The sequence below is a fragment of the Carassius auratus genome, chromosome 15 (genome assembly GCF_003368295.1).
Source record: "Carassius auratus strain Wakin chromosome 15, ASM336829v1, whole genome shotgun sequence".
NCBI classification, from domain to species: domain Eukaryota; kingdom Metazoa; phylum Chordata; class Actinopteri; order Cypriniformes; family Cyprinidae; genus Carassius; species Carassius auratus.
The window spans coordinates 25,114,601-25,138,576 of NC_039257.1; the positions used below are offsets into that span (position 1 = coordinate 25,114,601).

General features: G+C 37.3%; 1 long non-coding RNA gene across 1 annotated transcript; it reads right to left on the reverse strand.

Moving 5' to 3' along the window:
- Nucleotides 1–2,306: 2,306 nt before the first annotated feature.
- Nucleotides 2,307–4,388, reverse strand: LOC113115594 (uncharacterized). The gene is made up of 3 exons (XR_003293917.1): nt 4,253–4,388; nt 3,992–4,087; nt 2,307–3,890 (listed from the first exon to the last, which is right to left on the reverse strand). It is a non-coding gene; the product is annotated as an uncharacterized LOC113115594 (long non-coding RNA).
- Between the last annotated feature and the right edge of the window lie 19,588 nt (nt 4,389–23,976).

The following is a 23,976-nucleotide window of genomic DNA, read 5'->3' on the forward strand; positions in this document are numbered from 1 at the left end:
ATCCTCACATATACCATTTTTCTCTAAGAAGGAATATAATTTTGAGGATACCACCTTTTCTAGTATCTTGGACAGAAAAGGGAGATTCGAGATTGGTCTATAATTAACTAGTTCTCTGGTGTCAAGTTGTGGCTTTTTTATGAGAGGCTTAATAACAGCCAGTTTGAAGGTTTTGGGGACATATCCTAATGACAATGAGGAATTAATAATAGTCAGAAGAGGACCTATGACTTCTGGAAGCACCTCTTTTAAGAGCTTAGATGGTATAGGGTCTAACATACATGTTGTAAGTTTAGATGATTTAACAAGTTTATACAATTCTTTCTCTCCTATAGTAGAGAATGAGTGGAACTGTTCCTCAGGGGGTCTATAGTGCACTGTCTGATGTGATACTGTAGCTGACGGCTGAATGGTTGCAATTTTATCTCTAATAGTATCGATTTTAGAAGTAAAGTAGTTCATAAAGTCATTACTGCTGTGGTGTTGGGAAATGTCAACACTTGTTGAGGCTTTATTTTTCGTTAACCCCTTTGCGTGCAAACATCGCTGACGGCCCCAGTTTATTATGGTTTCACTTTCACAGCACATTAAACATCACTGTCTTACTTCATCTGGACAAACTGTGCATCAATGGAAAGTTTAAAGACTCAAGCTTCGATATTTGACCAATATTTTGATAAAACATTGTTGCAGTGACAGATATTTAGTGATTTATGTCAGGAGTGCAAAATAATAAATCCGTATTATGCCACATTTTGAATAGAAATTTACTACTCACTCATATTCAATCACGTCAAGAGCGGTTTATTTGTGTTCACATAGACTCACTGAACAGCGTCAATAAGGATTTATAGACAAAAGATGCATATCTGCGGAGATATATGGATATATTTACTGATGTTTACTTCATATTTCTTCAGACAGAATCGTCATTTCTATTCATTTTCCACGGATTTACGCGATCAGATGATAAACAGCCTCTCCCAGCGATCTGTGTGTGCGTGCAGTAGTCACAGCTTGTGCGGTGTGTGACTCAGACTCTGATTGGGTCTTTCAAACGTCCATCTTAGAGTTTCATATCTGGACACCGCCCCATCGTGTCACATGCTTCCTGCACACTTCCTGGTAGTTATCTGGCCAAAACAACACTGAAACACCTCTGTACACACAAAATATCCGAATAATAAACCCGCGATTACGATAGTAAAGCTTGGTATGAGAATTTCTTGAGATCTGGGGCGTTTTTATAAAAAAAAATCGAAAATGTACATCGGAAATGCTAACTTGTGCAGCGATGAAAAAGGCTACAAATAACATATTTTTACAACAGTAAACGACCAAATTCCACCCCTGATCGCTAAAGGAAGTTATTATAAACACTCGATCGGGGTTTAAAGTGAGTTTTGAGTAAAAGTGTACTAATAATTTCATAAATTGTCAGATGTAGCTTGATGCTAACGTTAGCACCAATGCTACTAATAGCAGGTGCTTTTCTTCTTCATAATGCATTTTTGTCTCAATAATTCACGTAAGGTCGTAAGAAAATGTTTTGTTGTATTTTTATAGTAAGACTTTTGATAAATAAGGGCTAAATGCAAAGAGAGACTGAAGTGAGATCGCTGCTTTGTTGCTTTGTAAAGCCTGAAAAACCACAATCAAGGCTAATAAAGGTGGAATAAAAACAAAAGAATAATGATAAAAGAATAATGCGGATAATGTGTCATACCTGGCGGAGGTGTGAAAGACTCGTTTGGTGAGAACAATACAATCATGAAACGGGCAGTTTTCACAGCCAAACACACATATAAAACACACATCAGTGTTTACATGTGAGATCTTACAGAGATGACAAGGGCCATAAATCAATCTGATTAGCCTTCTCTAAAAACACACATGACATGGCCTTAGAAAATATTTCATAAAATTCACAGTTTTACAGATTCGATTATGAAATTTTTTATGAAGTCTTGGAAGACTTGTGGCCTTAGCTACACTGTGTTTTCAAACTCATTTCCTACATCAACATTTTTTTAAATACATTTAAAACATATGTTTTTAATATTTTTATTTTTGTTTTTATGTTTGAGCTTATATATCTCTATTATCATAACAGTCCTGAGTGATTCTGATTCCTGAACAGTAAACTTTAAAGTGTCAGCTTTGTGAACAAAGGTTGAATATGTATCTAGTCAGAAAGAATCATGAGCAGAAACCTTTTTATTTTGGGTATGTAATTTCGGTCTCCATGCCAAAAAAGGGGGGTTACTAGTAAGGGGTTAATTTAGCCACTGTATTGAATAAATACCTGGGGTTACAAACTCAAATACCTGTGATTTTTTAATCCTGAAGACACTGATTAGTATGTTTAGGTGTGTTTGATTAAGGTTAGAGCTAAACTCTGCAGGAAAGTGGATCATGTTGGGCAGTTTTGAGGATCCCTGAAACTATAATGTTAGAGCAACTGATCTGTCAGAATGACCACTATGCACTGTTGTAAACAGAAATGGTTCAGGCCATGCAAGGTCTCGCCTTTAGCAATCACCTTTTCTTTCCTTCATTAATAATACAACCCCAGAATACTGACCAGAAAATAGCATAACGGTCCAGCCAGCTTTGGCAGAGGATTAAGACCAAATTAGTCGGGTTAATAATGACATGTCCCACCGAGGATTCTTCATTGCTCAGAAAGTGAGGGAAACACCTGTCCAAATGGAAGAATTAAAAACACTTACAGTCATCATCCTCTGGTGCAATGACGCTCCATAATATTCTTCCAAGTTCCAAAATTGTCATAAAAGGGAAATCCCTTACCAGCTACTGCTTCCAAAAAGAGCTTGATTAGATTTTCAGACAAAGTGCAGAGCAAAACCTCTGGGTTAAGCTGAAGTGTGTGGTGGAATAGTATGTGATTTTCCCCCCTTCATAATAGAACAGCCCTTATGTCAGTGCAATAACCATAGTTTGAACATTTTAAATAATGTTTGAACAAATTAAATAAAGGATTTACATGGTGTGATGAGGCTACAAAGGTGTTTGATTGCTCTTGACTACGCCACTCCAATTATACTTGGGTAGGAGATCCCCAATCACTCAAGGGTTTCCCCGCTCGGCTATCCAATTAAATGAATAAGCTTAAGGCCAAACTGCTATAAGAATTAAAACATCACTTTTATTAAATACATGGATTCTGGTCTCATTTGATTTCCTTCACAAGCTAACCACATTTAGTAATACAGGATGTCAGTACACTAGATTATGTTGGGTAACAATACCTCAAAAAGAAAATATACACAAAAAATAAATAAATACAATAAACCCCAAAAGAAATTACAAACTTTCTGCACCGCACACTACGTGCACAAAAACACACTCAAACTCGTTCCACACCACACTGGTGTATAAATCAAAATGAGTATCTTCCCCTCATAGTTACTCTATTAAGAGCTGTTGAAACTGACTTAGCTTGAAGTTCACAAAATAAACCATAAAGAAAATACAACGGATTAATTCTGGGCCAAAAAAACAAAAACAAACAAAATCACAAATAAATAGAAAACCGATTACAATACCATAACCCTATAAAGAAACAAAAAAACACAAAAGGTAGGGAAAAACAGTGGTCATTTACACTGGATGGATCAAATTCTATAAAGGAAAAACAATAAGGCAAAAACACATTCTTATTAAAACATACAAGTATTATCTCTAGACATAACATTAGGCCCGTACATCTATTACAAAATCAATCAATGTTAAACTATGCTAGCTATTCCAGAATTACATGAATAAATAGATACCTTATTTCAGACACCACAGGAAGTACAACCGTCGTTAATATCCACTGCTCATCTCGTTCAGCAGCCAATATAAGGGCCTTTAAGGAAACTTCTCTAAAAAAGTATTTATTTATTTTAATACATACAAAAAGGTATTTCACCGCTCATTTCGGACAATAAAACAACCTGCTTTAAAAAAAAGGGCAAACACTCACGTGCAGTGTACTGCAATGGTAACCCAGTGTCCACCACTCATCCAGTCAAACCTTCTCAGCATTAAGGTATTTAGAACACACGTCTAAACAAACCAACTACATAAATACAATGAATTGATCAAACACCCCATGCCCAATTAAAACAACACTAAAACCCAAAATCACCGGCTCTTGGTCAACACGTCAAACCAATCACAAAACATCACAAGTGAGCATTAAAACACTATTCTTAAGACCATAACCTCTCTTAAATAAACCTACCAGAGCTTGTTCTTCCAGCGACCAACCATGCCAAACAATTCAAACACTGCAGCCATTCCAACCAACAGGAAGTGACATATTTAAAGGGAACTTACACCCTATACTGATACCCTCAGCAGCGCCCACTACTGACCTGGCTACAATGGATTAATGGGAATTACAAAAAAAGAAAGAAGAATAGTAATATAACTAGAATATATTGTAAAGTAACCCATTCTCCATTTCTGAACTGCCTTTGATTCTACTAACTACAGTATTCTTTTGGACAGTAGCTCTTTTCCCTATTCAGCGACCAAATTCTTTAATTTTTCAGACACAGTCTGTAATTTTTAACCATTATTGAACATTAGATTATTAAAAATAAGAGGAGGTAATAAATGGTAAAGATGAATGTTGCAAGCTGTCATGCCCACTCTATAAACATTAGAGCATATGTTTAGCATCAAGAGTAAGCAGTGCTCTCAACTTCTCGATCTACCAAATGTTAATGCAGTAATGATGCTCTCCAATTTTGACCATATTCAAATTGGAGGGGCAAGAGAGGAGTAAGTGGGACAGGAGAGGCAGTACTGCCAACTCTCTTCTCTTCTGTAACTGAAGATTGTATGGGATTACAGAGGAAACGCAGAAGGGGAAGGCGATAGACAAGGAAGTGGGGCATGATTAGCAATATTGCCCAATCTCCACATCTATAAAAGTCATCAAGCACTCCCGGTACCAGAAGAAAGTGACAGAAAAAGGAATGGGAGGCAAGTGGAGGAATTGTCCTTTCCTTTTAACATTTGTCAAGCAATTTATGAAGTATACATAAACTGTGTCTGTACCCTGCACACTAGCAGGGAATTAGATAAAATAAAGTGGGACACAATTAATGGTAATGCACAATCTTTCCCTTCTTTCCCCTATATAATATGTGATGCAAGGGAAGCAAGCACATCAGTATCATTTCCATAGTCAAACTTCTGGAGGCGTACACAGTGTCTCTACAGTTTTGGAATTTAGCAGTATTTTTCCTGCTTGTCTTGGGTTTATTCGTACTGAACAGCTTTGCCTTAACATCTTACACCTGATAGGAGCCTTGGGATATTGCTGTGCACTTTTCCAAAAGTTTTATCACCAATCCTCAACTCATCCCTGAGATCTTCAGAACACCCGAGGTTACACGCTCCGACTGGGCGGAAGCACTCGCAGGCGGCATCGAGATCGTAAACAAAGGCGGGGGAAGCATGGAGGTCTAAGAGCTAAGCTGAAGCTAACACCGCTCCAGCTCTCTTTACCCAGCATTTTCCTCGCTAATGTGCAGTCACTGGTGAACAAATGGACGAGATACGATTTCGTATCACCCACAGTAACAGACTTTTGGATTGCAATGTCATGGTTTTCACAGAAACATGTCTACACAGCAATGTACCCAATAATGCTATTGAGCTAGTGGGCAGATAGGACAGCAGATGACTCAGACCAGAGGTGGCGGATGGTGCATTTATGTTAACAAAGCTTGGTGTAATAACTCTGTCATTGTTGGGAGACACTGCAAAGCTAACCTAGAGTTTCTCATGGTTAAGTGTAGACCTTTTTATCTTCCACAGGAGTTCACTTCCACCATTAAAACTGCAGTCTATATTCCACCGAATGTGAATGCCAAGCTTGCTATGAATGAACTGCCCATTAGTAAACAATAAGGGGGGAAACGGTTCACAAAATTCACGGTTCGGTTCGATACGATACACTGATGTCACGGTTCGGTTCGGTTCGGTTCGATACCTTTTAGATACAGCAAAATGTAAAAACATCTCAACTTTTCAGAATGCCGCAAGCGCACCGCGGGTCATGTGACAAGAACCAACCAATCAGCTTCATCCTTTCCCGTAACAACGTTGAGAGCTCAGCCAAGATGAAGGAACAGCTGATCATAGTTGTATATGGATTGCAATTTTGAAATAAATTCAGTAGCAGAGCTACTGCAAGCGATTTTTAGAGCTGCAAATCCATTTATCCTTCGCTGAAATTTCCGCGTCTCATGGAGAGAGCACGTCATTGTTGCTTAGCAAAGACAGACGCCTCATGAGCGCTTCTGCCCGAGCGCTTTGGAAAGGAGGAGAAAGACGCGCTTAGCGTTTTCCACGCGTTTTTAGGCACGATATGTGAACGGCCCCTAAGGCGCTCGCTCACTCAGCACGCGCTGAAGGCTCGTTGCAAAATGTCGAATGCCTTTAACAGACCAGAAATATAAGATCCTAAAATAACCAACAGGTCTGGTGTTTGGGTTGGATTCCCTGTAAGCTATAGTGCCTAAATGCTGCAGGGATAGTTTGCTGCATGCATGTTTCTCCTTTTTTTCGTCTTTTCCCAGATAGTACTGACGCATATATCCCAGATATTCCCGCTGTTTTTTTTTTGTTTTGTTTTTTGTAATCCCGCTGGTGTACCCTGTCATGTTGCAGATGCGACATACCGTTGTTTTTTTATCCACCACTCTCTTGCCATCACCATTATAGCTTAAAGGGAATCCAAAGTGCACCCAAACACCAGACCTGTTGGTTATTGGAGGATCTTCTCATTTCTAGTCTGTTAAACGCATTGGCTATTTTGCAACGAGCCTTCAGCGTGTACTGAGTGAGCGAGCGCCTGCTGAGTAGCCTAACATAAACATATAAGATGGTGTTTTTTTCTTCTTCGGGGGTGTCAGGGGCGTTGCCTGTTACGTTGTTTGGGTTATTGGGCTACCTTGTTGAACGCATATCATTATATTTCTTTCTCTCTCTTTTTTTTTTTTTCAAATATAATTAATTACTCCAACGAACCGTTCGGTATACATAATGCGTACCGCGTACCGAACCGAAAGCGTCGTACCGAACGGTTCAATACGAATACGCGTATCGTTACACCCCTAGTAAACAACAGACTGCTCACCCGGAGACTGATTTTACTGCCGTGGTTGATTTTAATCACTCCAACTTAAAGACAGTGCTCCCCAAATTCCATCAACATGTTTCCTGTCACTCTAGAGGAGACAAAACTTTGAATCATGTTTACACAAACATTGATGGTTCTCACCCCTCTCACCCACCTGGAACAGTCTTATCACCTTTCTTTTTTCCCACCCCTAAGTATTCCCCCCTCATCAATCATGTGAAGCCATCAGTGAGGACCATCAAAGTGTAGCCAACTGGAGCAGACTTTTTACTTCAGGACAGATTTCAATACACGGACTGGAGTACGTTTGCTTCTCAGACTGAAAAGAATCAATTGTCTTCAGCCATCCTAGTAAACTTCCACCAGTGTGTGATCCAGAACATCCTGACCAGTTGTATCACAGTCTGGTATGGGAACTGCTCAGTTTCTGACCACAAGTCACTGTAGAGGGTGGTGAAATCATCACTGCATATGGTTTACAAGAAAGAAAAAAAAGAACAATTACTCTTGTTATCACTTGCACTACTGTCTGTTCATCCAGTATACTGTATGATCCATTTGCACACTGAAATATTTTAATGCACTTTTTAATGTCCATTGTCACTAATGAAAATGCTGTTCATTTGTTCATAGTTTCTGCTTATAGTGTACATACACTTATAACATAATCCATTTGTATAGTATGTTCATAGTACACATATCTGTATATAATGCTGATAGGATTTATAAATATTTAAATCATGTACATAGTACAGCCTTACCTGTATTATTATTGTACATTTGTACCATATTACCCGCCTTACCCGTAAAGCCCTCTCCATCCCAGGTGATCCCACCAACCTGTCACACCGCTTCTTCAGCCTGCTGCCATCAGGGAGGAGACTGTGGAGTCTCCAGGCCAGGACCAGCAGACTTTAGGACAGCTTCATTCATCAGGCTGTCAGGAAGCTGAACTCCCTCCCTCCCTTGCCCCACCTCCCCTCTTTTTCCCCATGCACCACTGAACTCTGAACTTTAGTCCCCCCCACCAAACTGAACTGAAACAGAAGTGATGGTTCTGCCATACTTATAACAAGGATTAGAATTAACAGTTTTAGCTATATGAAGTTTGCACAAGACTAAATAATAATTGGAGGTAATCTGACATAATGAGATGAGGTGGGTGGAGGAGGGAGGCTGGTTGGGAACACAGGAGAACAGGAGCTTGGCAGAATCAGTGGAGATGCAGGGGATTCTGAGCTAGGTTAAACCAGTGAGGATGGGAAAAACAGGGAACAATCCCCTTCCAAAAACTAAAAAAAAAACTTAGAGGACAATCTTAGCTCATCCCCAGTAGTGGGAATGTGGGCAGGGTTTCTTTCCATGCACTTGTACTGCACATAGACTCCCTCAGGTATGGATGATGTTGCGGGCTTGCACACTTGGTCTGACATTTTTATTAATTTTTTTTTTTAATTTATATAACACAATGGTAAAGTGCTTAACGTAAAAGAAAGTAAAATAACCATGAAGAAAAATAATAAAAAAATTAAAACAAGCAATTTTAAAACTTTTAAAATGATTAAAACATTTACTTAAAATGAATTTAAAAACAGTTAGAATGATTTTACATAAAAAAACAGTGAAAATATAGTGCAATCAGTTCGGACACAGCACAGTGCTCATTGAATAAATGCACAGCTAAACAGATGGGTTTTGAGTCTAGATTTAAATGTGACTAGTGTTTTAGCACATCTGATCTCTTCTGGAAGCTGATTCCAACTGCGTGCAGCATAGTAACTAAAGGAGGACTCCCCTTGTTTTGTGTGAACCCTTGTATTTCTAACTGACTCGATCCTAATGATCTGAGTGCTCTGTTAGGTTTATATTCAGTGAACATATCTGCAATATATTTCAGTCCTAGGTCATTTAGTGACTTATATACGAGTAAAAGTACTTTAAAATCAATCCTAAATGTAACTGGAAGCCAGTGTAAGGACTTGAGGACTGGTGTGATATGCTCAGACTTTCTGGTTCTAGTCAGAATCCTGGCAGCAGTGTTCTGGATGAGCTGCAGCTGTCTAATGCTCTTTTTGGGAAGGCCGGTGAGGAGCCCATTACAATAGTCCACCCTGCTGGGGATAAAGGCATGAACAAGTTTCTCCAATTCTTGACTGGAAACAAAACATCTAATTCTTGCAATGTTTTTTAAATGATAGTATGCTGATTTAGTTACTGCTTTGACATGACTACTGAAACTAAGGTCTGTCTCCAGAATCACACCAAGATTCCTGACTTGATTTTTAGTTGTTTGACCCCTAGAGTCAAGGTAAGCATTCACCTTGAACACTTCATCTTTGTTTCCAAATGCAATGACTTTTTTCCCTTGTTTAACTAAAGAAAGTTCTGGCACATCCAACTATTAATTTCATCAATGCATTGGCAGTGGGAGTCAATGGGGCTGTAGTCATTTGGAGATAAGGCTAGGTAAATCTGGGTATCATCAGCATAGCTGTGGTAGCCAATTTGGTTCTTTCTCATTATTTGACTCAGTGGAAGCATATACAGGCTAAACAAGAGCGGTTCAAGAATTGAGCCTTGTGGGACTCCGCATGTCATGGACGTCCACTTAGACTTATGCTCTCCTAGACTCACATAATAGCCTCTTTCTTTTAAGTATGAGCTGAACCATTTAAGTACCATCCCAGAAAGCCCGACCCAGTTTTCCAGTCTCTCTAGTAGTATGTTATGATCGACAGTGTCAAACGCAGCACTGAGATCTAGCAATACCAGCACCGATATTTTGCCAGTCACAATTTAAGAGAATATCATTTATTATCTTAATGAGTGCTGTCTCTGTAATGTGATGCGGTCGAAAACCAGATTGAAAATTGTCCAGGTATTCATTTGAGTTTAAGTATTTGTTCAGCTGATTAAAAACTACCTTTTCTATAATTTTGCCTATAAAAGGAAGATTAGATATTGGTCTAAAATTGCTCAAAATTGTGTTATCAAGATTGCTCTTTTTCAGGAAGGGCTTAACAACTGCAGTTTTTAGGGATCTGCTTCTAAGTAGTTAAGCACCTTTTGAAAAAAGATGTGGGAAGTGTGTCAAGATAGCAGGTTGACGATTTTAGGTGCTGCACTATGTCTTCCAGAATTTTGTTATCAATTGTTTCAAAAATACACATAGTATCTTTTTGATATTGTGGCTGAATCTGTCTGATCTCTGCATCACTTGAGGATGTGCTAATCGCCTTCCTGATATTTATGATCTTCTCAGAAAAGAAAGAAGCAAACTCATTGCATTTGCTGTCTGATAGCATATCTCTGGGAATCTGACTTGGGGGGGTTTTTCAATCACTCAACAGTGGCAAAAAGAGTACGAGTGTTATTTAAGTTACTGTTTATAAGGATTGAGAATAAATTGTGTCTAGCTGTGGCTAGTTTCACATTATAAGCATGAAGGATATCTTTATAGATGCTATAGTGAATTTCAAGTTTCGTCTTCCACCACATCCGCTCGGCTTTTCTGCATTGTCTTTTCATATTCTGAACTGCTGTTGGTCTTCTCCAAACTGATTTCTGTCTGTTTGTTTTCTTACTGACTATTATTGGAGCAATATCATCAATAACGTTTTGAGTTGAAGGAATCAAGGAGAATATCAACAGAGTCTGCAGAAATGCTTGGTGTTAAAGATATAGCCTCCATAAATAGTACACTTGTGTTCTCGTTTATGCATCTCCTTCTGACAGAGACAGATTTAGATTCAGTGGTAGCAGAGATCAATATATCAAAGAAAATACAGAAGTGATCAGATAGTGCTATGTCCTTAGTAACAATGGATGAAATGTTTAGACCCCTACTGATGATTAGATCCAGAGTGTGTCCTCCTTTGTGTGTGGGTCCATGCACATGCTGAGTCAAGTCAAAAGTGTTTAGAACCGTTATCATTTCTTTTGTAGTTTTGTTTTCTGCATTATCTATGTGAAAATTAAAATCCCCTGAAATTGCAAAACAATCAAACTCTGAGGAAATCATTGATAACATTTCTGTGACCTCTTCAACAAAGTCTGGAGAGTATTTTGGAGGCCTGTAAATAATTATAAAGAGAATGCGTGGAGCACCTTTCAGCACAATCCCTAGATATTCGAAAGACAGGTACTGACCAAATGACACCTGCTTGCATTGATAGACATCTTTAAATAGAGCAGCTACACCCCCACCTCTCCTAACAGTCCTGCAAACACTCATGTAAGTGAAGTTAGGAGGGGCTGCTTCATTTAGGACTGTTGCACTGCAGCGGTCTTCTAGCCATGTTTCGATTAGAAACATAAAATCCAGATTGTTTGTGGTAATAAAGTAATTGATTAGAAATTATTTATTTTTTAGCGATCTGGCTCTGCGCCAGCCAAAGCATGAAAGCATATTTAAATTCAGCAGTTGAAAAATTGAAGCACTGAAAGTTCTAACCACACCGGTGTGTTCATATGCTTCAGGGACCAGCCAAGACTGATCACACCGGTGTGATCATACACGTTAAAGGGTTAATGGCACACTGAAGTGCTTGTTGTGAATGTAATAGTTGGGGATATGAGTAGACCTATCCCTCCATAGTTGGACAAGGGGTGTGAGAGAAAATGAAGTTGCTGGAGAGGCCTTATGGAGTGGCTGTGTTGTCTGCTGAGATCCATGTTTTAGTCAATGCCAAAACATTCAGTTTTGACTGAATGGCAAAGGCAGAAATGAAGTCAGATTTGTTGATAGCCAAGTGACTGTTCCACAGTCCTTCAGAGAGAGTTACTGGCTGAGATGATGACGTAGGTGGCCTGGAGTGTGCATCTGTCTCACACTTGCATCTGCTGTGGATAACAGAGATGAACTGATTACATATGGTAAGAGAGTTGCAGAAAAAAAAGGTAGCAAGAAATGCACCATTGTGTGCCTTGTTGTGTCCTTGCTCAGTGGAACCGCACAGATAGACTCGCACGTCTATGGCATTACATTAGGCTTGCCACTGTAATAATGCTTCCTAACTAAGTACTACTAGCTGAGTTAACCTACTTTGACACAATCTATGCTGTAAGCTGTTAACTGAAGTTTCAGCTGTACAGCTCTGAAACTAGCAACAATTAACAGCCTGCCCATGTAGTCTTAGAAGTGCAGTTCAGACTCCTTACTAACAACAGTTGCTAATCCAGATCAACAAACACAACAAACACATAACACTTTAAAAAACTGCAGCAAAACTTTTGCAGAAAATTGCTGTTTAAACATTTTACAAGATGTAGCTGTAATTTGCAAAGCATTATGGGGTCAAATAAGATTTTACAGTTGTTAACAGTATATTTCCATGTCAACTGTAATTTATTCATAAGAATCAGGTATTGTCACTGTAGCTCCTGCTTTTTACATTAACTTACTGTATTGTGCCATTATGGGATTGTACACGCATCATTCAAATCTGAAATCCAGCCGACTGGAGCAGAGCGAGAACGACTGAAGAGGCTTTATTCATAATTCCTGGTAAGCTCACTTAATTTTACTTAAGAAATAAATCATTTTATATTTATTTAAGTTAATGTATAAATTAAATTAAATTAAATTTAAGTTAATGTATAAGTGATATCATGTCACGATATCATGACATTTAGACAATTGGCCTTGGTAACTTCTGTGCAGTAAACTGTAAATTGCTATCATAACATAGTTAGTAGGGCTGGGAAAATAAATAGATGCATCGCAAATCGAGAAATGATTCAGCATCAATTCTGAGATTTTTTCCGAATGCATCGCAAATCTTTCTTGAATCGATTCTGAGATTAGTTTTGAACAGCAGATGTCACTGCATGCTTTAGAAACACCCATACTATGTACTGCTTCTTATTTTGGCAGTTACATTTTCTTATTGAGGGCATTTGAAGTAGTGTTTACCTAACTTTTAACGTAAAGCCCAATGCCATCAATTGTCATAGTAACTACTATCTGTCGTAATAAATGACGAACAGCAAAATATGTGTTCAGCTGTCCCATATTGACTTGATGCCTTACTATAATTAGTAACTACATGTAAATGAGTAATTGTGTATAATCTCTAGTTGTACTCAACATTAAAGCTTGTCTGAGCCATTTATGTGAAAGAAATTTTTATATGACTGGACAAGTTAGTGTGATTAAACTTTGAGTGAAAAAAAAAAAACTAAGGAATCATTGAAACGCGAAACTGATTCTGATTATTAACGTTACGTTCAACATCAAAACAAGTTTAACGGCACACATAAACTCACAGAAAATACATGACATGACAATACATGAATACATGTTCAACTGTTGAGTTTATTTATAACATATGATATAAGTATCATTATTTGAGCTGTTTTGCTGAGTACAATTGCAAATACATAGTTCAGTAAACAATTAACAAGTTACTTACTTTTTAGACACAATATTGACTGTTGTTCTATTTCAACAATGAAAATAGTTCAAAACAAAGATCAAAGCAAAACTATTTTGCTCATCCTCAAATCAAAACTCAGCAATGTTTTTCCTGATTGATTCAGCATTTTGAACGGATGTTGCAATGAATGACTCAACTTACTCACTCATTATGTTATGTGCTGCCACCTAATGGCGGATAAGTTTCATGTTTAAAAGTATCATTGCATTTTTCCAACATTTATTCATTGTATTTAAAAAAAAAACAATAATAATGTAAAACATACCGTATTTTCTGGACTATAAGTCACACTTTTTTTCATAGTTTGGCTGGTGCAAGTCAGGTGCGACTTATTTATCAAAATTTATTTGACATGAACCAAGAGAAATGAACTAACAGAAAACATTACCATCTACAGCCGCGAGAGGGCGCTCTATGCTGCCAGAGATGCTGCTCGGCGATGCTGCACTCTACACTAAGCAGCATAGAGCGCCCTCTCGTGGCTGGAGATGGTAATGTTTTCTCTTGGTTCATGGTTCTAAATAAATGTGATTTATAGTCCAGTGCGACTTATGTTTTTTTCCTCGTCATAACGTATTTTTGGACTGATGCGACTTACATTCAGGTGCGACTTATAGTCCGAGAAATACAGTAAATGTCATCACACAGTTGTAATTTTCCATTGTAAATCATTTAATTTGATTGGTGGTACAGTTCTGGAATGTAATATTATAATTAAATTTGTTGATAAAATCTAAAAGTTTATTTAAAAATATATTACTTTTTGGGTGTTCATTTTGGTCTCATTTATTCAAATGTATTTAAAGAAATCACAAGATTATGTTCTTTGTTTCTTGTGGGTGCAAAGAATAGCAGATGATGTGGAGAAATCAAGTCTCTTCAAGTCTCTGAAGCTGATTATATTAGGTAATGTATTAATCATTTAAATCATTTGATAAACTTGTAATTTAGATTACATTTTATATTGAAATACTGCATTGTAGGTTACATTATTGCTTACATTTATTCATTTCAGGGTCAGATGGTTTTGAATTCATACCTCAACTTTGTGGCTGGATTTGCAGTTTTATTACGACTTCAGTCTAGCGTCCCGGGAGCAGGTATCTTTTGCCTTGAACTTTTTCAGTGGTAACATACTTTACTTGAGTATTTTTATTTGCAAAAATAAATAAATTACTTATTTAGTTTAAAGGGTTTACTCCACCCCAAAATGAAAATGTTGTCATTAATCACTTACCACCATGTCATTTCAAACTTGTAAATGCTTTGTTCCTCTTCAGAACACAATTTAAGATATTTTGAGTGAGAACCGGGATGCTTGCGCATATCCCACTGATAGCCAAACAATTAACAATGTCTAAGCCCAGAAAAGTATGAAAAGCATCGTCAGAATAGTCCATCTGTCATCAGTGGTTCAACTGAAATTTTACGAAGCTATGAGAATATTTTTTGTACGCAAAGTAAACAAAAATAACAGCTTTCTTTAACAAAGTCGCTATTTTTCATTGTGTCAGCCACATTTAGAATACTGTTTCTTACTTACTGCATAAGTAATAAGGAATTATTGAAGAACTAAAAGATCAAAGTTTTAGGACTTATTTCGAAAACTGAAACATAAGGCCTATTCTAAAGTGAAAATATTGGGGACCCATTAGTAATTGATAAATAATTAATAGATAATTCCTCAATAATTACTTAGAACCTGAAACAGTATTCTAAAGTGAAAACATAGGGAGCCCATTAGTAATGAATAAATAATTATCAAATAATTCTGCAGGACTTTTTTAAAACCTGAAACATTAGGCCTATTCTAAAGTGAAATTATAGTGAACCCTTTAGTAATTAATAAAGAATTATCAGACAATTCATATTTTATTCAGTTTTAACATGTATACTGCCCACATTTAAACTAATTTAACAAACATTTTATAATCAAAACTTAAACATTTAGAAGCAAACAAAATGCATATTTCATTTCCATTATAGGCTAATAAGTGGACTGTAACAAATTTGTTATTGTAGTAGTACTTTGTACTTGTCCTTTTACTCAAGTAATTTTGAAAATGAACAGGCCTACTTATAATTTTAGTGGAGTAATATTTTATTGGGGTATCTGTACTATTACTCTGATTTGTGGGTCACAGCCTGATTATTATAGTGATTATTTGCGTATAACTGTTCAGTAGTAGTTACTTCATAGTTATTTTTTTCTTGAACCCTAACTAGTAGATAATTAATAGTAGTTCTTCAGTAGGTATGATAGAATTCATTAGTTATTGATTAGCTAACTATTACTTAACACAATCATAAAATTATATTACATACTGATTAATTAACACATCTTCCTTAGTAGTGAGTTAAGTGTTAATGAATAATCACCTGTTAGTTCTTCAATAATTCCTTTTTAGTTATGCAGCAAGTAATAAACAGTATTCTAAAGTGTTACCAGCCACACCACACGGATACTGTTTTCATTCAAATGAAAGCATAAATAAGTGTATCCGTGTGACACAGCGTATGCAGTTTGTGTCCAGCAGATGCTCAAAATACAAATTGTTGAATAAAGTCATTATTTTTGTTTCTTTGTGTACAAAAAGTATTGTCGTCGCTTCATAATGTTACGGTTGAAGCACTGATGGCAGATGGACTATTCTGACGATGTCTTTCATACCACTGTTCCAGGTGTGTGTTCACAGTGTATGTGTGCACTTTGGATGGGTTAAATGCAGAGTACGAATTCTAAGTATGGGTCACCATACTTGGCTGTATGTACTCTGCAGTGAACACGCACATGCACACACATACCGTGAACACACACCCGGAGCAGTGAGGTTGAGGAATAGTAATACCAAGTACCAAGTAAAAATCCCCTGTATTATTTTTTATATTTATGTCATGATCGTTAAGTAATGTCTAACTATATCAAGAGTGTTGCTTTCCCGAATGTCAGCGCGATTGCGAGTCTCCATGGAGCACTCAGTATTTTGTTACTGAATTAATCTTTGTTTTTGAACAAAACATTTGAATCTATGATTCACTGGCCTATTCATAAAGACAATCACTAACTTCATTTCTAAGTGAATCAGCTGTTTTCAATTGTAAGCAAACTAGAGCAAACTACAAAAAGGTAATTTGACCCGCACAAGGGGACATTTTCTCCAATCCGGCCCTCAACCTTAAAAGAGCTTGACACCCCTGCCTTAGAGTAGCAAATGACCTGCTCTTATCATCTGATTGTGGTTGTATCTCTCTATTAGTTTTATTTAGTTTTATTAGTTTTATTATAGACCTATAGCAATACTTCCAACAATGTCTAAGTTGCTTGAAAAAATCTTGTATAACCAGTTAATTTCTTATTTAGAAATGTATAACTGGCTTAACGACTGTCAACACGGTTTCCGCGCTAAGCGATCTACTATGTCAGCATTACTACTCTTTACTGAACAAATACGTAATGCACTTAATAAAGGTCACATAACAGGAGCTGTTTTTATTGACTTTTGTAAAGCCTTCGACACAGTGAATCATCAGATTTTGCTAAACAAACTTTACTCATTTAATTTGTCTTCATCTGTGATAGAAATGCTTTTTTCTTTTTTGACAAACAGGTCGCAATCTGTTAAAATTAATTATGTAACATCTCAATCTTTAATTTGTGATACGGGTGTTCCTCAAGGCAGTATTCTTGGACCTTTGCTTTTTCTTTTATATATTAATGATCTCCCTCAAGTGTGTAAATATTCAGAGTGCTTACTGTATGCTGATGATACTGTGATTTTTTTCTCTGACTCAAATGCTGATGCTATAAACTCTAAACTAACATTTGATCTTCAGTGTTTACATGATTGGTTAAATAAAAACCATCTGACCATCAATGTAAAAAAAACTGAATGTATGTACTTCCATTCACCCAGGAAAAGTCTTTCTAATGCTGACCCTATTACTTTTGCAAATCAAGATCTTGTCACGACAAAGACTTATAAATATCTTGGTGTGTTACTTGACACACACCTTTCATATCGGGATCATATTTCTGTTTTAACAAAAAAACTGAATCAGAAACTTTTTGTGTATAACAAGATTAGACCATATCTTTCCTCTTCTGTTTCTGAAACTTATTTACATGCAATTGTGTTATCAACAATGTCTTACTGTCTTCCAATTTGGTCTCTTACCACTAAAGAAATTACTGAACCAATAGCACGATTATACAATCGTGCTTTTAAAATCCACAGTAATCTCCCAAAATGGTCCCATCATTGCATTGCATTGAAACGCTCAAATGCACTGACTTTTCAGCATTATATAAATAGTCATGCTATTAAATTTTATTTTCAAACTCAAAATGCTACTACATCAACATTTGACGCAATTCATCAATCAGACAATAGGAGGCCAGTACGCCATACTAGGTCAGTATCACAGGCACTCATACCAGTCCCTTCATACAAAAATAACTATGGTCAGAAATACTTTTTTTATACATACACAAAAATTTTGAATGATATTCCACATCACATAAGAAAAATACCATCTGTTACAGGTTTCAAAAAGGCATACAAACTGTTTTTACTGAACAGTTACACTTGTGTTCATTAATTGTTTTTATATTGTCCTAGTTTTGCTTGTATTGTTGTTTTTAGTTCTCTGTATTTGTTTAGCTTATGTTTAAAAGTGTTGTTTTTCTTTTCTTTTTATGTTGTAAATTGTGTTTTATGTTTTATGTCCTGCAGAACAGGAACCTGCTGGAAACCAGTTTTTAAACTGAGTCAGGCCCGTTTAAACTGTATCTCAATGTTACTTTTTAACCTTTCCTGTATAATAAATGAAATGAAATGAAATGAAATTGGATCTTAGTGCTGTGTTCGACACTATTGACCACAACATTCTTTTGCATAGACTAGAAAACTTTGTCTGCATTAATGGAAGTGCATTATCATGGTTTAAATCATACTTACATGACCGCCATCAGTTCGTAGCAGTGAAGAAAGATGTATCATATCGTTCACAAGTGCAGTATGGAGTACCTCAAGGCTCAGTACTAGGTCCATTACTCTTCACCCTTTACATGTTACCCTTGAGAGATATCATCAGGAAACACGTTGTTAGCTTTCACTGTTGCTGATGATACTCAGCTCTATATTTCTGTCACAATGATCGAGTCTCGAGATCCAAGTGCGAGGGCAAAATTGTTTTTATTTGCATGCATATATATATATATATATATATATATATAGAGAGAGAGAGAGAGAGAGAGAGAGAGCAGGCAATGAGGAAAGTTGGAAGACGATGGCATAAACTCCAGAGGAATAACGTCCAGCCCGCTCAAGCCGCAGTAACTCTAACCCAGCGCAGGAATCCATGGTGGGTGAGGAATAACCAAGAAAAATACCAACTAGACGAGAACAGGAACAACAACTAGACAGGAGAGATAAGACAAGAATTAACGAACCAACAACACGACCAGGATTGCCAGCCAAACATAAAGACAGCACAAATAAGTTGCAGCTGGTGCTCATAGACCACAGCTGCGGTGCTAGTTAACAGATGCACACAATCAGACAGAGACGCAAAATGAACGCACAGACCCATGAACTGTGACAATTTCTTCACAGCCCGGCGAAACATATTAATTTGAAAAAGTAATGGAATGCATAGTCAACATAAATAAAACTGAATGATGAGTAATTTCTTACTGCTAAATTCTGAAAAAAACAGAGATGTTAATTATAGGACCTAAAAACTCTGCATGTAATAACCTAGAACACCTAGAGGACTTGATGTTTGCTCTGTAAATTCTTCGTCATCAGTTAGGAACCTAGGTGTGCTATTTGATCGCAATCTTTCCTTAGAAAGCCATGTTTCTAGCATTTGTAAAACTGCATTTTTCCATCTCAAAATATGTCTAAATTATGGCCTATGCTCTCAATGTCAAATGCAGAAATGTTAATCCATGCATTTATGACCTCAAGGTTAGATTATTGTAATGCTTTATTGGGTTTTTGTTCTGCATGCTTAGTAAACAAACTACAGCTAGTCCTGATGCTGATAATACCTAGAATATCAAAATCAACTGCGGGCAGCAGATCCTTTTCCTATTTGGCGCCTAAACTCTGGAATAACCTACCTAACATTGTTCGGGAGGCAGACACACTCTTGCAGTTTAAATCTAGATTAAAGACCCATCTTTTTAACCTGGCTTACACCTAACATACTAATATGCTTTTAATATCCAAATCCATTAAAGGATTTTTAGGCTGCATTAATTAGGTAAACCGGAACCGGGAACACTTCACATAACACCCGATGTACTTGCTACATCATTAGAAGAATGGCATCTACACTAATATTAGTCAGTTTTTTCTCTTATTCCGAGGTCACCCTAGCCACTAGATCCAGTCTGTGTCCAGATCAGAGGGTCACTGCAGTCGCCCGGATCCAGTACGTATCCAGACCAGATGGTGGATCAGCACCTAGAAAGGACCTCTACTGCCCTGAAAGACAGTGGAGACCAGGACAACTAGAGCCCCAGATACAGATCCCCTGTAAAGACCTTGTCTCAGAGGACCACCAGGACAAGACCACAGGAAACCAGTTCCTGCAGCCTGGAATTGAACTACTGGTTTCGTCTGGTCAGAGGAGAACTGACCCCAACTGAGCCTGGTTTCTCCCAAGGTTTTTTTCTCCATTCTGTCACCGATGGAGTTTCGGTTCCTTGCCGCTGTCGCCTCTGGCTTGCTTAGTTGGGGACATTTCATTTACAGCGATATTGTTGACTTGATTGCAAATAAATGCACAGATACTATTTAAACTGATCTGAGATGATGACATCACTGCATTCAATGATGAACTGCCTTTAACTGTCATTTTGCATTATTGACACACTGTTTTCCCAATTAATGTTGTTCAGTTGCGTTGGCACAATCTTTGTTGTTTAAAGCGCTATATAAATAAAGGTGACTTGACTTGGCTTGGTAACTTTTCTGTGACATTCAAATTTTATTAAGATGCTATTTGCTGCACGTCCTGATATTGCTGAGTTAGATGTGTTCCTAGGTCAACATATTTTGTTGACCCTGGAACAACATTTTACTCCAAAAATATATTCTTGACCATATCCCTACACCTAAACCTAACGTTAACCATGAATAATCCCTAAAATCAGAGGAAACGATAGATGAATGACACTGATGTACAAGCACCAAACAGTGATTTTAAGTGTAAACTTCACAAAATCTATAAACTGGTTCTTCAAATCTGATTGGTTAATCACAATGTCATTCCAGAGACAACAAAGATGTTGTCCCAGGAACATGTCTCACTTTGTAAAATCAGGTTCTGCCTATTTGCTCATTTAGTAAATAATAAGGCAAACCAAGCTATATGCACTATGATATTGTGTAAAAGAGTTTTGACTTATCTTAGGTGTTGCTTTCAGATGCTTTCTGAAAGTGTGGGGTAGGATCTCAATCACGTTCTGGGTGTAAGAGTCAGTGAATGTCATAATGAAAGCTGATTGACTGTTGATGCAACAGAAACCAACCTGTTGTGCTTTGAAGAAAATGTGACTATTAGCTGATTAAGGACCTACTGTTACGAAGAGAGAGTCAGAGATGTTCGGATCCAATTTCAGCATTTATTAAACAGAATGGTCAGAAAGGCAGAGATCAGGAATGGCATCAGGTGTTTCAGGGATAACCAGAATCATGCAGAGATCGGGGCAGGCAGCAGAGAAATCAGAGTCAAATATACAGTCAAAAAGGTCAAACACAGGAATAACAAACAAGGGGCAAAAATGCTCGGAAATGTCAGACAGGCTAAACAAGACTTCGCAGTGGGTGAGAGTGATTGTGGTGCTTATATGTGTGTGTAAATGAGGTGCAGGTGTGGCAAGGAAATTGGCTGATGAATGAGGTGCAGGTGTGGCAAGGTGATTGTGATGCAGTGACTCATGGGAGATGTAGTTCGGGTGTGGTGCAACAGTATGAGAGATGCTAGTGTCCAAGTGATGATATGGTGACATCTGGTGGTTGATGGTTGGAATGGAACTGATTGGAGTGCACTCTACTGAAGTTCCAGGGCACTCCATCTAATGATCGTGACACCTACTGTATTAACCTGCACCACCTAAAGTTCATGACAGAACTTTGAATTTCTGTAAATAAAATTAAACAAAAATGAAATATTTACTGTAAATTTTAAATTAATCTGTAAAACTTCAAAAGTTGCCACTGTATTTCTTATGGTTAAATATTATATATATATATATATATATATATATATATATATATATATATATATATATATATATTAATACATGGATTTCCACATCACTTTCAATACTTTTGTTTAATGTTTTTTAAAAGCATACTTCTTACGTTGATGGTATTTTAGTTTGTTTTGTAATGATCTATTTTCTTACATACAATACTTTTACACTTATTGGTATAAACATTTTTATTTAATTGTGCTCAAATTTGATTTTTTACTAGTATGTTATTTAATGGCCAGTAGCTATCATATGGATCAAATTGTCCTTAAAAATCCATAGAAAGAAATAATCAGTATAGGTATTGTTAAAATTGTAACAAAATGTATCATATTGAATTTTTGAATCAGGGTTTTTTAAAAGTCGTACTGTCTGATTTATCAATGCAATTTCTCTGACATGTGAGCACACCTGAACATGCTGGTTGAACAAATTCATCAGAGATGAACTCGATGGCCATGCAGGTCCTCCCATGCTAATCAGAAAAAAAAAGCATAACGTAGCCAAGAGTAGCACGAGCATTCATGCAGGTCTGAGATGGTCTTAAAAGAAAGCATGGCCCTATAAAAATGTCATTTTATATCTGATGGAACAATGTCAGGCCTTCATGTCCAACTGGCCAAAAATTCCTCTTCTAGAATGGGCCAAAAAATATACAATGTCAAGGACAAAGTCCTGGACTCAGAAACATCATCCGTCTCGCCACCTCACGGCATACCTGACCAAAACACATCTTGCTTAGACTGTCTGGAGAGCCGAGATGACGTCCTTGAAACATAAATAAAAACAGTATATGGAAATGAAGAACTGCAGTCCATTTATGTCTGCAGACAGACTCATAGTTCTGCAAATCTGCAGTTAAGCGATTAGGCAAAGGAAATAATAAAGCAATTTTGCATATAACTTGTCTTACCTCCTTCCTTTGAAATATCTAAAGCTGACAGGCCTTGGAAAGGACAAAAAGTACTGCAAAAGTTTGTGAACTTTTCGTTGGCTTGATAAAGTTTTGTTTCAGAATTCTGGAAACCTGACCGATATTTATTCATCCTTAAGACACAGTTCACTGAGTTTGTTTGCTTTGCTTCAAGCAGTAGAGAAGGAGCCAGCAGTAGCAAATGACTGAAATACTGTGGTGATGAAAGACAAAAACGGAGGTACAAGCAAAGGAAGCAGGGCATTGGTGTACACAACAAGGACATAGATCATTTGTTCTACATGGAGCCGTTACCCAAGTTAGAAGTTGTATTACGTTCTGTACAAACTTATAGCGCAGACTTGACTTCTGAAATGAAGAGCCAAAATCCTGTCTCTTTGTTGACTTGATTTTTGCATGATTTATGAGTTAAATGCATATGGAACACCATTTACCTTAAACTATCAGCTACCAATCATATTATATTTATATCACCATTTATATTATCACATTATTTATTAAAACCACATAATTTAATCGATAAACATTTTTACATTGATTAAAAAAACAATAACTACACCACTCGTTGTGGATGTGTAGTAATGCTGGCTTGTCTTATGTTTCACAAATTGACATGAACAAGTGTTACTTCAGTATAATTTGTGGTTTACACAAGGTTTCATCAAATGTTCTGTAATATGTTGAAATGGCCCCAGGTCCAAACATATATTTTCATATGCTCCAGCTTCTCAATTCAAACACACAATGAGGACGAGAGGACGCAGGCCTGTCTCTGGATACGAGGCCGAGAGCGTGCTCGCATGCATCACTGTACCGTTCTCCTGCCAAGCATGAGAAAAACATTTCCTTGCCATTCCAAGACTCTGACCTCTTTTGTACGAGGCGGATTACTGCAGCTCAGAGAGGAGACTGGGGGGTGAGGTTACCCCAAAAACATGGGAAATGAGGCCAAGCATGGAGAATGTTAGCAACTGTCGTCATCTCCTGTCTGTCAGAGTCATCCGCCCCAAAACACAGCACATTGAGAAATGATCCTCATAAAGCGTCCGTCCAGTCACGACTTGGTTGTCTACCAAGACATTAGGGTTGTTTTCAGCTTTGAGCCCAGGCCAGGATGACATTGCACGTGTTCTCATCATATTCCACTCACTCATTATCCGCTTGGCTG